This window comes from Ixodes scapularis, unplaced genomic scaffold (assembly GCF_016920785.2).
Source record: "Ixodes scapularis isolate PalLabHiFi unplaced genomic scaffold, ASM1692078v2 PGA_scaffold12__126_contigs__length_90152505, whole genome shotgun sequence".
Classification (NCBI taxonomy): domain Eukaryota; kingdom Metazoa; phylum Arthropoda; class Arachnida; order Ixodida; family Ixodidae; genus Ixodes; species Ixodes scapularis.
In genome coordinates, this window is record NW_024609838.1 from 73364663 (window position 1) to 73382874 (window position 18212).

Genomic DNA, 18212 nt, shown 5'->3' on the forward strand with positions numbered 1-18212 from the left:
GTCCGATGCGCTCACCCCTTTGTGGTAGCGAGTCGGCGGCAGCCTGCTCCTGGGCCGCGGCGATCCGTGGTGCGCCGGTCGGCCGGAATTCCGTCCCGTGGACGGCCGCGCTCCCTCCTCGGCGCGATCCTGGCTCCAAGGTGTCATCCGTGAGCTCCCAGGGATTCCCGCTCGGCTCCCCGCTGGCCTCCGCCATTGCGGCCTCCCCCCTTCGATACCCACGTGGCACCGGCCCCTGCCACGCGCATCGGGGTTCGAGCGTGTCGATTGGTGCTGGGGGAAGGTGGTACCTGCGCGCCGCCAGTATGTCGGCCTGAGCCCTGCGCGCCTCCTGTGCGAGCTCACTCAGACTTCCGAATGGGAGCCCACGCAGATACAGCGAAAAGGTGGGATGCGCCTGCCTCACCACCCGCTCGACCTGCTCCTGGTTCGTAGCATTCGGATCGGCGATCTGCAGGAGTTCCTGCATTGGCCGCAGGTACTCTCCGAAGGGCTCAGCGGGAGCCTGCGTTCTTTCATCCAGTTCCCTGAGCATTCTTGGCAAGTAGTCTGCCAGCAAGAACACTTGTCGGAAGAGGGCCGTGAACTCGTCGAGTGTTTCGGCTGACTCGCCCACAAGGCGATGCCACCTGGCAGCTGGGCCTACAAGAGCCACCGGCAGAACCCTGCCTAGCGTCTCATTTTCGGTCAGGCCGGTAGCCTTCCGATATCGCTGTATTTCCAGCAAGAAGTCGGTCGCGCTCAGAGCTCGATCGCTGTGTCCGCTGTACTCCGGCACCGGAATGCGGATGAGGGTTCTTGGCTGCGGCGTTTGCCTCTGCATGCTCTGTAAGGCCTGAGCGAACGCCGCAACCAACGCCGTGGATTCACGGGACATCTCCGTGCTTTGCGGCATAGACACGACCGGCGCTACCGTCGGCATGTCCGGACTCCGCGCTGCGGTCATCGCCGCGCCGTTCCGCTCCGCCAGCCCCGTCGACGTAGCGACGTCGGCCAAAAACATTAAATCCGTGAGGGCGAAATTACCCGTGGCCATCTCGAACAGTTGGTTGGACGCACCCTTCCCACTTTCGCAGTGCCGCTGTATAAACTCGCCAACCAGGGGGACCACCCCGCGTGAACTTCCACGCAGTGTCGTCGACGGACGTTGCGACCGTAATTACGGCTCGCCTGCCCCAACGTTGATGCGCCATTTGTAGGAAATCGCGTACCGCCGCCGATGCGCCATTTCCCACATGGTCCGCCAACAAACCGAGTCCAGCCTGGTTCTTTCAGGGGAGCGGGATTCCGCTCCCCGTTTATTCGTACAATAAAACACAACTCTACAAAAACACTTAATCTAAACTACAAATACACGCGACATTACACAAATATTTACAAACGCACGTTAAGCCCAACGCTAAACACAAAGAAGGCCCTTAGGCCTCGCGTCCCGCGATATCCTAGATCCGGTCACCACCCACTTGCCTGCCAGTGCCTGCGTCTCGGTCTCGTCCGAAGTTCTTAGAGGCCTCTCGCCCCCTGCCCCACCGAGTATCTATCTATCGATGGGCGAGGAGGATTTCTCCTGGATGGATGAATACGGCTGAGCCCTTTGGATCGGGCGGTAGCTTACGCCACCTAGCCATTTTGTTTTACCATTTAAGCTTAGAATATTTAAATGTGAAATCTATATTCACACCGCAGTGCAAAGAAAGTGAGGCTATGAAACCCCCTTGCCATCAGTGGATAAGAAAATACCTAGTTTTCTCTCGATTTCTGCCACCATTCACTTAATCTTTGCTTGGTAATCTCTACAGATTTGAAATCCACTCTCCCTTCGCTGTCTCTAAAACCCAATGACTTTATTAAATCGATGTTGTCTTCGGTAGGCATAGGGTGAAGCCCTTTACAGTAGAGTATCAAGTGTTCAGCCGTCTCGTCCTCCTCTCCACAAGCAGTGCACACTGTATCAATTTCCTGGTACTTCACTCTGTATGTTCTGGTTCGCAGAACACCCGTTCTTGCCTCAAACAGCAATGAGCTTCCCCTAGAATTGTCATAAATGCTTTCTTTGGCAATAACTCTTTTGTTTAATCTATAGCTTTCCAGAGCCGTCTTTGTCTGCATTCCCTCTAGCCACCAATCTCTTTCTGTGGCCTTAACTTTCTTCTTAACTGAGACTTGCTCTTCCGTATTTTCGCTATAGCCCAAAAACTTTCCTCTTAATTTCCTAGTGCGCTGTCTCCACTTTGTGTCTACACTCCTCATGTATAAATAGCTGAAAACCTTTCGTGCCCACTGCTCCCCGTCCATTTGCCTCAACCTATCCTCAAATTCTACCTTGGTCACCGCTTCCCTGCTCTCAAATGATGCCCATCCCATGTCTCCTTGTACTCCCTGGTTTGGCGTTTTGCAATGTGCCCCCAAAGCCAGTCTACCTACTCCGCGCTGTTTTATTTCTAGTCTCGCATGCACTTCGGATTTCATGCATAGCACTGCGTTTCCAAAAGTCAAGCCAGGCACCATGACCCCTTTCCAAATCTCTCTCACCACCTCATACCTGTTGTAATTCCAAAGTGCTCTATTTTTCATTACAGCTGCATTTCTGTTGCCCTTACCTATTATATACTTTTCATGGTCTCTGAGATATTCTGCACTATCACATATCCATACTCCTAGATACTTGTATTTACTAGCTCTCTCAACTGTAATATTCTGTATCTTCAGCCTCTCAACTTCATCCTCGTTAAAAATCATGACTGCCGATTTTTCGCTACTGAATTCTAAACCTAATTCCTCTCCTTCCCTACCACAGATGCTCATTAATTCCTGCAACTCTGTCCTGTTGTTAGCCATTAGTACAATATCATCCGCATACATCAATCCCGGTAAGGATTGCTGAATTTTTTGGCCTAGCTTACTGTAAGAAAGGTTGAACCCAAGCCCACTCTTCTCTAATCTATCCTCCAATCCTCTCAGATAAACATAAACAGCAAAGGCGATAACGGGCACCCCTGCCTAAGGCCTCGTCTTATCTTTATTTTCCCTGTCGCCTTTCCTTCCCATGTTATAATCACCTTGTTATCTTTGTAAATGTTCCTTAATAGTGCTGTTAGTCCTTCATCTAGGTTTAACTTCTCCATTATGTCCCACAGGTTTCTTTGGTTCACATTGTCATAGGCACCCTTGATATCCAGAAATGCCAGCCAGAGCTGTCTGTTTTCTTTTTGCGCTATTTCTATACACTGTGTTAGAGAAAATAAATTGTCCTCCAACCTTCTTTGTTTTCGAAACCCGTTCTGTAATTCGCCCAGTATGCCCTCGCAATCTACCCATTCCTCCAGTCTGTTCTTTATAATCTGCATTACCAACCTGTAAATAACCGGTGTCACGGTTATAGGACGATAATTCCTAATATCAGACTTATCTCCCTTTCCCTTATATATCATACTCATCCTACTAAGCCTCCATTCATCTGGAATATTTCCTTTTGTTATCATGGTACTCACTACCTCCCTTAGTTTTGCCTTAGATTTAGGACCCAAATTCTTCACCAGCTTGATAGGGATACCGTCTGTGCCTGTCGACGTGCCACTAGGGACTCTTCGTTCCGCCTTTTCCCATTCTCTTTGTCCAAAATCCGCGATGTCACAAACTGGACTGCTACTTCCTTCAGTTCTCCTATCTTCCACATGTAACCGTTCCCGAAATTTCTCCTCCATCACTGCTCCTATATATTGTATCGCATCATCTCCCTCTAATTGATCTCCCTGATGCGAGAGTATGAACCTCTGTCTAGCTTGCGTTGTTTCTCCGAGTGAGTTCAAGTGCTCCCAAAACTTCTTGGCAGCGTTTCTATCTTTCTTACTTACATTACTCATCCATTCCTCACCCTTTCTCTGAATTTTCGCATTGATCAAACTGGATGCCTCTCGGCGACATGTTATAAAATTGTCCCATTTTCTTTTTACTTCCGTTTCGGACTCCCCACTACGCTTGGAATACCTGTGTTCTCTAGAGGCTTCCTGACGTTTTTGTATCGCTTGCTTCACTTCTTTGTCCCACCAGCTTTTTGGTCTATGTCCTTGCTTCCCCTTTCGTTTACTCTTAACTTTGTCTAGTTCTAGAGCAAAAAGCCTAGTTAGGCTCTCATAGGTCCAATCTGTATGCCGTTGCCCTGAAACTGCTGCCTCTATTCTTTCAACAACTATTTCCAACTCTTTGTCGCTGCAGAAAGTTTGCTTTGAATTATGTTGTCTAGTTTCAGCATTTACTTCTCTGGCAAAATTCAGCTTAATACGTTTGTGATCACTACCAAGACTTTTGGAACCTTCTTCATCTATTTTCATTACTTGTAACTTACCATATATTTTGTGTGACATGAGTACATAATCTATAGTTGAATGCAGATTGCCAGTTTCCCAAGTTATGTGCCCGTCACACTTCTGACTGGTATTACATAAAACTAAGTCATGTTTTTCCACCAGATCTAGTAATATGCTTCCAGTTGAGTCCGTATACCCATCCAGACCCTCAATATGGGCATTCATGTCTCCCATAATAATTATTTCGGAGCCTTCCCCTAGTTCACTAATGTCTCTTGATATGCAATCAATCATTTTTCTGTTTTCCTCTTTAGCACCTGTCCCTGTCCATAAGTAAACCACTCCAAGGACTGTTGCTTCCCCAGCGACTTTTCCTTTCAGCCACAAATGTTCGGCGCACTCCTTTCTGATCCTTTGAAAGTTCATATTCTTCTTAATAAATGCTCCAATTCCACCTCCCTTCCTCGTTCCCTCCATTCTGTTGCATTCTGCATTCCTCGCCTGCCACGGGGGCGCCTGCAGCGCCCTTCAGTGGCTAGGAGAGAAAGCGGCGCGTCGGGAGCCGAATTCGAGTTCCCGATCGACCCCGCGGCAACACGACCATGTGATCGTGTCGCGGCCAAGATTGGCCGAATGGTTTGATGGGCGCTCTCGTGAATGGACGGTGCGCCATAGTATCGAGATACACTTGAAAAATGTATTTGTATCTCAGTGGTGAAATACATTTGCAATGTATCGTTTGTATCGCGGTGCTTTGCCAGATTTAGGTATCTCGTTACATTTGTTCCCATTTTTAAGATAAATTTAAATAATAAAAAAATTTGTTTGGAAAATGTTGCTTCGGAGTTTATCGTATGAACCCGCCGCATAACATGCTTTATCTCAGTCACCAACATAAGAAAACTGTGGTTTAAAGAAGGTTACTTGCAAGAATAACAAAATCAGCTCTTCTTACAAAGCCTTCCACACTTTCCAATTTAGCAGAGCGAACAGTGGACAGAAGTTGAGTTGGGCAAAGGTATACGGCTCCGTTGTCAATCTCCTCACTCTATGGGTGACTCAGAAGCATATAAGATGGCAGTGGGACGCGTTCCCTCTCGGCAAAAAAGGATTAATTTCGTTCAAACGCGTTTTGTCAAGCATGACACGCAGTCTTTACCGTTCAGCAACTATGTGGTTCACTGTTCCTGGTGTTATTTTTAGCGGCATTAGTTTGAGTAAAAAGGGAGTGCATAAAATGACACAAAAAGAGGAGCATAAGCATAAATTGTCATCTGCTTCCGCCACGAACTACGCCCACCCCACGTAGCACCGTTCGGGAACAAATGTGTTTCTCTATTTATCTGTATCTGTATTCCGAAATACTTTTTCGCCATTTCTGCACAAGTATCTCAGGGATATCCCGTTGAATAAAAGACAAATGCATCTCAGTATCTGTATTTGGGCCTTAAGACATATGTACTCAGTATCTGTGTTCTCGAACACTTTTTGGATATCTCTGCCCAGCCCTGTTCAGAACTGCAAAACATTGATTTTAAAGTGTTAAGTGAAACTTGTTTGTCTAAGTAAGGTGGTCGAGGTAATGTTGAATGAACTCAGCGATGTGGGCATTGTGGCATGGGTAGCTGGCAAGTTGGGTCTTGCATTAACTTTTATTCATATTCCTTTTTATGGGACGTTTCGCTGGAATTTAACAGATGGACGTGTTGCATATTTTTTTTTAATTCGATTGGTTAAAACACGTTCTTTGCAAAGAATAGTAAAAAAAAAAAAAACGTTACGAATCTTGGATATGCATGCCTGATTGGCCACAACAATAACTATGTAATGAAAAATACAGCACTAGTGCTAATATAGTGATATTCAATAGGTTAAGTGTAATATGGAGAGAATGTGAAAACCAACAAAAAATTAAAACGAAAAAGGCGCACTCAACCACGCGTACGCCACTCAAACTGTCTCGTCATATCGGCGATTCTGCTATCATCGGATCACCCATTCAGGTCCATTCTATGAAATGCTGCTACATAGACTCTCATTCACTACATTCTAGCATGATCATTCTATTGTTTTGTCGTTGTGTCGCTTATTTGTTTCGACGCTCATATTTTTACTCGAGATTACATTGCATATTTTTGTTTATTTCATGGCACGAAATTATTGCTTTAAGAATTCTTGTTACTTTGTTCACTATCTTGATGACTGTATAGTTACTTCTGAACGCTTTCTTTTTTTTCTGGATCCTAGTGCGATTGGTTTATACTACTGACAACACGCATCAAACAATAGACGTTTATCATTTCGTTTGTAGATTTGTTTCTACTGGTTGCCTTGCCCTACACACAGCCAGCTTCTGCTTTCGTAGACCATTACACTGCAACTGCGGTTTCACCTGAATAATATTTATTTTATAACTGTTTCGTGTAGCTTGCATTACAAGAAAAAATGCTCTCACCCAGGCAGAACAAGGTGTTGGGCCAGTATTGGAAGAACATTGCAAAAAAAGTTCCAAGGATTGTCCACTTTAGCCAATCTGCTCCCAATATTGTCTATGCCATTATATAGCATCTTCAGTGATGGCCCAGGTTCTCCAATGACCAACCAATATTGGAAGCACATTGGCAAAAAATGGGCAATCTTCGCCTGTCAGCTCCATTCGCTTGCAAATATTGGATGAAAACGGGCAAAACATGGACAATGTTGGCCTGTCAGTTCCATTGGCTTGCGAATATTTTAAAAATACTGGCATAACCCGGACAATGTTGGCCTGTGAACTCCATTGGCTTGCGAATATTGGATGAGCGCTGGTATAAAATGGGCGATCTTGGCCTATCATTTCCATTGGCTTGCGAATATTGGAAAAATACTGGCGTAAACCGGGCAACGTTTGACTGTCAGTTCCATTGATTTGCGAATATTGGATGAATACTGGCGTAAACTGGACAACGTTGGCCTTTGAGTACCCTTGGCTCGCTAATATTGGATGAACACTAGAATAAAATGGTCAATGTTGGCCTGTCCGTGCGGTTGGCATTCCAATATTTGATAGGGACTGGCATAAAATAAACACTGTTGGCTTGCCCGTAGCATTGGCTTGCCAATTTTGGATAAACACGAGCTTATAATGGTTACTGTTGTCCTGTTAGTACCATTGACTCATCTTCGTTACTAGAACACGGTGACAAATAATGTTCAGTGTGTGTTAGTCTGACAATACCATTGGCTTAATAGCGGAAGCATGTTGGAATAGGCTGGTTTAGACGTGTTCGCTTTACCTCAACAAGTTCAAATTGCTCGAGCGCTTGTGAATTTTATGTTATTTTGTCAAAGCGCGATTCAGGTGCTTTCCTCCAAAGTAAACAAAACAATAACAAGGTACAGAACTTAATGGCGGTGTCTTGCTCCTTCACTGTGCATATGAAGGAGTTTCCAACGATATGGGTTTATCAGGACCGTCAACTGGAGAAAAAAAGAAAAACGATGTCCGCATTATAAGTCAACATAATAGATTTTTGTGTTGACTCTATGATCTCGACAGAAAAACTTCGTACCCTAACTACGGCCTTGTGGACTGCACCTCGTGTCAGGTGAAGAATTTCCTTGCGATTAACTCGAACAAGACACTATACTGAAATGTGGTTATACAATGACGGCTCTGACTTTACGGCACTACTGGTGCTACAATAAGAGCCCTAATGCCTCCTACATGGCGCGAAGGCACTGATAGCAGACGACAATGTTGCTCTTTATTTAGAGTCTAGCCGGATTGTCTAGCCAGATGTTGGTCTTGATTTAGACTCCAGCCCCTTTTTCCGCATTTGATTTATCATTGTCTGTTCTTAATTTTGACAATAGCCTCCGAGCTTATTTCGAAGCTTCGTGTCTGCAGTCCCTTTTCGTCCTCTTCCTGTAGAGCTATCATGTCTAAGCAATCTCGACTGCATTGGTTTTTGGAAACCCGGATAGCAAATACCAGCAGCGGCCAACGAAAGAATTCGAGAGAGATAAGTTTACAGGGGAGGGACGCGCCGACGGGCCTCGGAACGGCTTAGGAAAAGGCGAAAGAGGGTATTGACAGAACAGTTCCCCTCGCGTTTTCCCCACGCCGTCACTAATCTCTCCAAATCTCTCCTTTGTAAGCGACGAGGAGTCGGCGTCCTTGAGGGAGGAAGACACTGCGCATTCATAAGCTGACAGTGCCGAGGGAGCTACGTGCCGACCAGTCATCAACTGCGCCGCTCTCCGCGCGTGGTTATGGGGGAGAGCGTGATCACGTGATTGCAAATAGACCTGCGATTGGTTCACCGAGCTTCTCAGCTTTCTCTACACTCTCAGCTTAGGGGTGATGGAGTCCCCCCCGCGAAACACACGCACACACACGCACACAGAAATTGGGATCGCGTGCACCAAGCCCACACAATAAGGTAGTGACTGGAAGACAACAAGCGCTTCCGCGAACTGGAAGTAGGTAGATGCGCTTCGCAATTTATGCATGTTTTTTTTTTGCAGAAATAGCTCTTCTCTCCAAAGAACAAGAATGGCAAGATAATCATGCGGATATCAGGACACCGTGGTGTCCGTTTCTAATTTGTTTGAGTGCATTTGATTGCTAATCAGACTGTTTTTATCGGGTGAAGCGGCTCGGCATCTCCGCCGTCCGCGCTACCCTATACTGAAACCGGCAAGAACGGTGGTTCTGAAGTTCCGATCACTAGCAGCGCATTTCGTCTTAGCGCCAAGTGCGATCTTCAACATGCAAATTGGCAAGACAATGGATATTCTTTCGAACGCGCCTACACACCGGTGATCTTCCTTTGTTGTGGCCATACATGTGACCACTAGCTTCTAAGAACCGAAGACACGACGGACAGGCTTCTCTTCCATGTGAGTGGCGAGTAGAGGGCCTCCTCACCATTGGGGATAGGTATTCTTGCTACGAAATCTACGTGTTGTCACTATCCAATGAGTTTGACCCGTGTTGAACCCTGTTCCACGAATCTACGACGAGTTCAGCGATCGGCCCGAAAGGCCCTGTACAGCGCTATTTGTAAGTGCTTTTTATTATGATAGACCGTGAGAGACACTCTGATTGGTTATTTCTGTGTTCGAAGTCATTTTTATTTAATTTTTCTTGTTAAAACATGGCTGTCTTCTTGGCGGTAGATGTAGTAAAAAGCCCTCCCGGTATGTCCATAGCCGAATACCACAGAGCATTGAGTAGTCCTTATTTGCCAAGGTTCGGCTTGTTGGGTGCGAGTGGAGAGTCGGTTATGTCATCGTGTTCTGCGAGCGTAATTACTAGTAATTGTCTTTACACGACAAGCTATTTTTTATGTGCGGGATTTATTTTAAATTCTTGATTGCTTGAAGGATCAAGTTCTGTTCAATTGTCATGTTTTGACGTATAACGGGGTAATTATTGAACTGTTAATTTAGTTGTGCGTTCGACACTGGTGAGGTGAAGAGGGAGGACAGCGGTTGGATTTATAAATTGTAAACATTATGGAGGCAATATGGGTACATTTATAGCTACATATTTCCGTGCAACGAATACCGTCAATCTTAAATACGTCTTTTTTTTTTTAATCAACGTAGAAATATCCGTGTGAGCTTAAATGGCGAGATTGTAATTTTTAAGACTTCTTGAAGATGAAAGGTTGAGGGACGCCATGATGTTTTAAGAGTGGAGCTAAGCAACTGATAAAATAACCTTCGTACTATTTGAATAAATTTTTGAATCACTATAAATATTTTAATCTAGATCGATCGAGTTCTGAGTAAGGACCAATCGTACGAACAGAACAATAGTAAACGCCTGGGCCGTCTTGCCAGAAACCGCGTCTCAGCTGAGACGGGGGGAAAGAAAGCACTGTCGAGTTGGACGGGACTCAAACCTCGACTCCAGACGCTAGCGCGTCCCAGCCTTTACAGTGCTTTCTTTCACCCAGTCTCAGCTGAGACACTGATTCCAGCAGGCCGGCCCCGGTGTCTTACCGGCGCATCTATTTATGTTAGAAGGCAGTACTAAGTTCTTTTACATACAAAAAAAAAAGGAAAAATAATTTTTTAGAAAGAAAAGTTTATAATATGGAAAGGTAAACATAAAAACGTCGGCCGGCCTTTCCGAGATTTTACACTTGAAGAGAAACTTAGCCGATTAATCGAATAGTTAATTAAAGGGTGGCGTTTATAATGACGCTATGTTTTATTTTGATATTAATTATTTGCAAGTGTAAGAGAGAACTGAGAGCCTCTGAAACCGTGACCTGAATTTAAACCCCCGCTTCCGTTTCTTACAGAATCATGTTTTCCAGGCGCCTGCGTGGAATTCCTTTGCCCAGCCCTCTGCCCTGTCCACTACCGAGCCTGCCGCCGAGTCTGCCTAGGCAACACCACCTAGACAGAAGGCCTCCACACGCGTCATCGTAGTCAGATCGATCGAGGCGAGAGATTGGGCACGAGTGCTGCGTCAGTGTTCGGCTGCGGCTCGTGGCCAATCAGCGCGTCGAAGGTCGGGCTCGGGTCCAATAGCCGACCGAGCGCGATCCGACTGTGATGACGTTTCATAGAAGAAGAGGAAACCATGCGGAGGCCTTCTGTCTAGGTGGTGTTGGCCTATGCCTCCCGGGTTGCACAATTTTTTTAAAAATCTTTTTATTCGATTTAAATAAATTATGAACTGTCAAACGTTATGAACAATTCATTTGCATGCTTTAATGATTTCTAAAGTGTCCAAATATGGTAAAATTGCTGCATTTATTAGATTTTAGTATCATAAAGAAGACAGTGCTTGAGGAAAAATGGCAAGGAACTTGCTTGGTTCTCTGCGCTGTTTTTCTGACGCTGGTCAGAACACTGGCTGAAAAATGGCATCCAATAATGGCACAGACAATGGATGCAAAAAATAGCCAGTGTATTAGCTTGGATGACAATATTGGTATAGCCGATATTTAAACCAATGTTGGAAGAGCCAGTGTGTACCCTATTGTAAAATATCTTTTTTTTACCGGAATGCAATTTTTAGTAAAAGTCTATTTTAGTGGATTATGGAACTGTTTTCCCTTCCAGTAAAGCTGTAGTTTACCGGAATGTCACCGGACGTTTTACTGGAATGTCACTGGTTGTTTTACAGGAATGTTACCGGAATTTCACCGAAATGTCACGAGATATTTTTTACAAGAATTTCACCGGATTTTCACCGAAAGATTATTTCCAGAAAAAAATATATTTTACTGGATTATGAGACTCTTTTCACTTCCAGTAAATCTCGAATTTACCAGAAGATCACCAGGTTGGCCGGCATTTACCGTGTTTTTTCTTTCTCTTTTTGGACGTCAACGGAAGGCACTTTGGAGGAAGCCTGTGAACCGTGGATGGTGTATGTTTACCAGATGCTGGACGATTCGCTAACAATTAAAGTGGTTAGTCTATATACACCTGAAAGTCCTATGCATTTATTCAACAGGGTCGACACCAGTGAAACAATTTGCACAGCTGTGGACAAAAGCGATCAGACCAAATAGGAGCAGCCGAGTTCTTTGTCTCAAAAGATATTTTTCATGGTACTCACAATGCCGCTGGGTAAATTTCTAGACATACGGTAGTTCAACTAATAAAACCGTGCAGGTGTACCACACGAACAAACATACGTACACTGTCAGTAGCGCGCTTAGCGAAAACCACGAACGCGCGAAACGAATGTCCGCCGACGTTGAGAAATCTTGGGCACAGTCTCTTTCGCTCGCTGGATGCTTCTGAAGCCGGACGGACAAAGGCGTAAGAAACAGGTCACTGAAAAATATTTTCTGTTCATCTGCACACCCAGCTGCTTTGGAAGATACAGGTCGCACAAATGGAATGAGAAGCCGAGACTGAGCGTTCGTTCCTGGCCGGCCGTTGCTCGTCGACAAACGAAGAAACCGGTTTTCTTAAAAAAAAAAGTCAGCAAAACGACCTTCTCGCATTTTCCCCACGAACCCAATGCGAGGGGGAGAGGGTGCGTGGGGACTCGTCCTTGGTGCGAGGCACCATAATTACACACCCAGTCCCCGGCTTGTCTCGGCTTCCCCCTCCCCTCGCGTCGGCTTCGAGTGAAGTTCGGTAAACATGGAAGCAAGTCACCCGTTTCGGGTAAGATTTCTAGCAAGACCTGGTCGTATGGTAAACAAAAGTGGCTGGCGGAGACATTCCAGCGAAATCTGGAATCCCGATGCCGGTGAAATTTTAGCGAAATCTGTTTGCCGGCAAATAATCTAGCAAAGACTGGTAAACTGGTTTCGGATGAAAACGGGTGAAGCTGCCCACCTTTGGGATCGTCAAAACAGTTCGCTGCACGCACTTCTTAAGGATTCCAACGGCTTCCCGAGCTAAAACTCGCACTCACGAGAATGCCGCCAGAGTGGTCTCGTACCAGCTCTGGCCCCGACTTTTGCCTGTCGCAAATAGCAAGTTGCCGGTGATCGCTGCCCACCTTTGTGAATCGTCAAAACAGTTCGCTGCACGCAATTCTTGCAGGATTGCAGCGTCGTCTCGAGCTAAACCACGCACTCACGAGAATGCCACTACATATGCGGCCACCATTGCAAACTCAGTCCCCCTGCTCGTCTTGGCTTTTTTGGCTTTAGCCATTCCCCTTGCGTCGGATTCCAGTGAAGTTCGGTGTCCCTCAAACGAGAGTGGCTTCCGGTAGGATTCCAGCGACGGGTAATCGAAAGTGATTCAGGTAAACCTTCCAGCGAAAGTGGCTGCCGGTATTATTTCAACCAAAAACCTGGTAAGTTACGCTGGTTTCTGGTGAAAATGAGTGGAAATTAACCCGTTTCCACCGAATGTCACTGGAAGCTTTTGCCGGATTTTCAATAGGGTAAGGAGCTGGATGCCAATGTTGGTTCAGCCAACGGTGAAGTCTATGCCAATATTGGATAAAAATGCGCAAACCACGTCGATCCAACGTGGGCTAGAACGTTGGCAAACCAGTGGTCAAACTTTGGCACCAATGTTGGACCATCATTGGACGGGGTGGCGTTTTCGAAAATGCCAACGTCAGACCAATATTGGAACCATTTTTGGCCAACATTGGGCTAACAGGGTTCCCACAGGGGTATGCTGCCTGGGCAATTACAGTAATCCTTGTATTATGTGTGATGGTATTTACACACGACAGTTGTACACAGGCAACGAAATTAATAATATTGCTAGCTTATAGCTTAATCATCGGTGATTTGTCTACATTATATGTATTTTCATTATACCGTGATACTCAAAATCTTTATGACAAAGTTGGCGAACCGAAATTGTTAAATATTTCTTAATAGGCGATCTATTTTATATAAAATGCTTTTTCGTTTACGTAATACCCCGCACGTCGACCATTTATTAGGTTAAAGATAAAACATTTAATGCGTCAACTTCGGGCGCTAAGGTTCAGATTCGGACTGACTCAATCAACCCACGACATTCCTGACGATGGAAGGGTTAATTAAGATGAAGACGTTGTTAATATTCGAGGTGATATATTTAACACTTGTTTTTCAAGTTTATTTAATGCAAGCATGTGTGGTTTTGTTTATAGACCCAATCAATTTAGTAAATTTATAGATTCATAAAATTTTCGTATTTCCTCTCCCAAGAGGTCATTCGAGCTACATCGAAAATTATTCTTCACTACGAATACTTGCTTTAGCTGGTCCAGCATTGTTGTGTAGAGGTTTCCGGATCTTGGTGTGTAGAAATAAAGGCCCAAAAAGAGGCGTCCTGGGTGGGTTGAGGACGTTTGCAGTTTTTCTTGCTGCTGTCGAATTGTCTGTAATAAAAATACAAACAGCTGTATTTCGTCTTGGTCTTTTTGATGAGCCTGGGCAGCACAAATTAACCCGTGCATGCATCATGCGCTTGTTGCACTTTGTCATGCTTGCTTACGGATTCCTCCGGGTGGTTTGGTGGAGTTACAAGCACAACAGACTCGTACTTCCTTGTTATATCTAAAGTATCGAGACAACTTTAAATGTTCTTTAGAATCCTGTCGTTGCTACATTGCGTGTGGAGCTACGCTACGTCATTCAGAAGCCAGCAGCGCCACCCAGCTGGCTGTCGGAAATGAATAGCGGGCAGTGGCCAAGCGTGGGCCCAGGGGACAGCGGCCCGGGCAGGGCAGGGCTCTTCAATATTGGCCGTGAAGACCTCTAGGATAAAATTTTCATAGAATACGGAGGCTTTAAGAAAAAGCAGCCTCCGCCCAGATGAGCTCATTTCATATCCAAACAAAGCATGTCTGGCGCAGGGGGGGAGTCGACCACCCAAGTGCACGTATTAGAGCCCGAAAACACGGTCCGGAAAGGGGGGATCTGTTCGTAAGGTGTGCCCTAGAAAACGGAAGCAAATACTTTAACTAGGAGCAATACAGGCCACTCCCCGCGAAGACAGTAGGCTCGGCCAGGACAGGATTTGGGACGTCTGAAGGGCCTGGTGTGCCGCAGCACAGTGTTTTTTTTTTTCCATTTAAAAGCCCGGCAATCAACGCTATCTCTCGGGTTGGCGTCGTCGCTACCGGCCTCGTATTTGCTGTGCGTGTGCTTCGTTCGCGTCATCCTGGTCTTTTATAATCGTTAGTTCTTTTTTTTTTTGTAAAGATTTATACAAGCGGATTTGAAGCTCCCGGGCAGGTTAATTATTGCGACACTGCCACTCTGCGTAATTAGTCGTAATCACGCAATGCAGTGGTGCAGAATAATGGTAATGAAACTGGAGACGCCCTCTAAACGTGTCAAAGGTACATTTAGAAGGCGGCTCCGATTTCATTGGAAGGTGTCTTCTTATATTGAAGGCGCCTTCGAAATGTGCCAAGGCACATTTAGAAGGCAAGTAAGCATAGAAGTAGTTGGCAATGTGAGAGTTGCTAGGGCGCCGAAAGGTGCCAGATTTTAGTTATTTAATATTTGGGCTTGACATTTCCTAAGCGTTGCGGAGACATTCTACTGCAGCGAAGGGTTTTTAAAGCGGAGTTGTTAAGGGCTAGGTTCCCCAGGATCGTGTCTCGTATGTCGACACAAACCTGCCTGAGCAGCTACCGCCATCTATAAGCGATGGCGGCAAGCACACAACCAGCATGGTTTCCGCCGTCGTTCGTAGATGGCGCCAACCTTTCCAGTTATAATAGAAGATTGAATAGTTGGGGCGCGTTGGTGGGAATTCATCCTAGGAAACAGAGCGAAGAACAGACGATGACGAGGAAGAAGCACACAGTGTATCGACTACAGCTCCGTTGGTCTTCCTTCTTCACGAGAGTGGAAAGGCTGAACGATTTTTGTTTTGTTTTACGATCGCACAAGGTATATAGTGTGCACTACATCGCAGGATGATGAATTCGCTTCCTAATATTTTGCCCCCTCATTCTCGCGTAACAAAAAGAAAGAGTGACATATATTGTCGGCTGTGTTTCTGAAGAAACACAGCTGACAAGAGAAGCATAATTTAGAGGGCGACACCAATGAATTTAGAAATTTTGGATTAATCCTTGATTTCACAATAAAAAACACTAATAAGAGGAACTTCGTCAATTGCTTCGTGAAAAATGAAATATTAATTGTCAAACATTACATTAAACATGCGCATAAATCGAAATCGAAACATCTGCTCAGTCTGGCAACATTAGCCCCGGGCCACCAAAAACATGCTATTGCGTGGTACGAGATGTCGCGTGATTCCTCTACGCAACGACGGACGGGATTGGGGCGGGCCGGCGGGCCAACGTTGGAGTGGGCCGGTGCAAGGCGCAAGTGTCGTCTACACCTCACGTTTACACCACGCTTTGGTGCCTACAAAATCGGCGACGCCTTTGCACAACTGCGGCATCCGTCTGCGGACGTAACGTGAACGGAATTACGGAAGACAATAATCACAAAAGGTGAGAGCAAAAGCACGACGGCGGTTAGGACGCGGTAGGCGGCGGAAATGGCGGGACGTGTGGACGGCTCTCAAGAAGCGCGCTGCGAAGTTCGTTGCACCAATCACGTGGACACCGCTGAGTGCCGAGAGAAAACGTTGCTGACGTCACCCGTTAAGCTCCGCCTGAGAAATCATATAAAGAAAAAAGTGAAAGCCGTTTACAAATCCCTGTAACGCCGAATTGGAGCGCAGCTCTTGAGGAGGAGGAGTGAAGGGTACTGAGGGGAGGGTAGACCCCTCCTCCTCCCCTCATTCTTTGACCTCGGGGGGGAGGGGGGTGTCACGTGACTTCGGGGAGGGGGGGTCACGTGACCTCGGGGGGTCACGTGACCTCAGAGGGGTCACGTGACCTCAGAGGGGTCATGTGGGGGTCACCTTGGGCTCACGTGACCTTGAGATGACCTTGGGAGGGGTCATGTGACCTTGGGGGTCACGTGACCTTGGGGAGGAGACCACGTGACCTCGGGGGTCACGTGACCTCAGAGGGGTCACGTGACCTTCAAAGGGTCACGTGGGGTCTTGGGGTCACGTGACCTTGAGATGACCTTGGGAGGGGTCACGTGACCTCGAGGGGTCACTTGACCTTGGGAGTCACGTGGGGTCACGTGACCTTGAGATGACCTTGGGAGGGGTCACGTGACCTGGAGGGGTCACGTGACCTTGGGGGTCACGTGACCTTGGGATGACCTTGGTTACGCCGACGGCGACGGCGACGGCGACGCCGCTCAAGCCGGGAACGGGCCCCTAAGAGCTGCGCTCTAAAACAAAAAAAAAACAAGCGATTTAGGCTGCCTTGGAAACGCAACTTTAATATTGAGCTTCGACACGGCATGACGCCACGTTCGCGTATGACTTGGTGCGCATTTAGGTTAACGTTGCCGCGTCGGCTTCATTCCAAGGACGAATGGTGTGGATGCGCTGAAGTCGCTTTCATGTAAACGCCGCTTATGGCTGGCGTTTTGGTGCACACGTTTGCGAACCTCTTGGCTTCTTTTTTTGCATCTTGAACGCAAGCTGCAAGGTATATAAAAAAACATTCAATCTGTACCTATGGTGTTCAGCAAATCGTAGAAACGAAGTTCCGAGTGTTATCAGTGACTACAAAGCAAGAAAGCTTCAGAAGTATGCCCCACTCCTCAAAGATGTCCGCGATCAGAGAACGCAGAATCTCCGCAGAGTGGCATTCATGTATGCACCGACACGCAAGGGCGTTACTGTAAGTCACCAAGTTCTTATTCAGCACGTGACACGACACTGACACATAACTGTCGCTAGCGCATGATGTGCAGCGGTCAGTGGTGATGGCGATACATCCCACGTCCCATCTTAGGACGCTGTGCAACGAAGTGTAGAAAGCACACCTCGCAGCATCCTACACTTTCGGCACGACAGTCCTCGAGATCGTTGTTGGAGAGGGAACGTTAATAGTACTTAGGCAGTGCACATATCACCAGCTCAAGAAAAGCTGGTTCGTCTCCTAATATAAAGCAAGTAAATTCAAAGGTGCAAGCAAACTGGACAAGAATCGTTATTTTTGTCCAGCTCGCTTGCACCTTCGCCTTTAATTGCTTTATAATCGTAGTCTTAAAATGCGAGCCGTTCACTCTTGCCGGTGTTAGACTGATGGCAGCTGATAGAACCCGTTTGCTCTTCTGACGTCTAACTCCTGATTAGCTCAGTTGGTAGAGCGCTCAACTGAAAGTGGAGAGGTCCCTAATTCGATAGCAAGACCAGGCGGCTTTTTTCGGCCGCGCACCAGTCACCTAGCTGTGTTTTTGTGCCTCTCTCTTGTTCACCTTTTCCACGAAATATTTTCGTCGTGGTTCCTATTCGACTGTGTAGCTGCACAGTTGCGATGGAACAGCCAATCTGCTTTGTTAGTTGTGTGCCGAGAACGCTCTGTTTGCTTAGGCGGGGCCTGAAAGGCGGAGTCATACTTGCGTCCTTGGACTTTGGAGCATG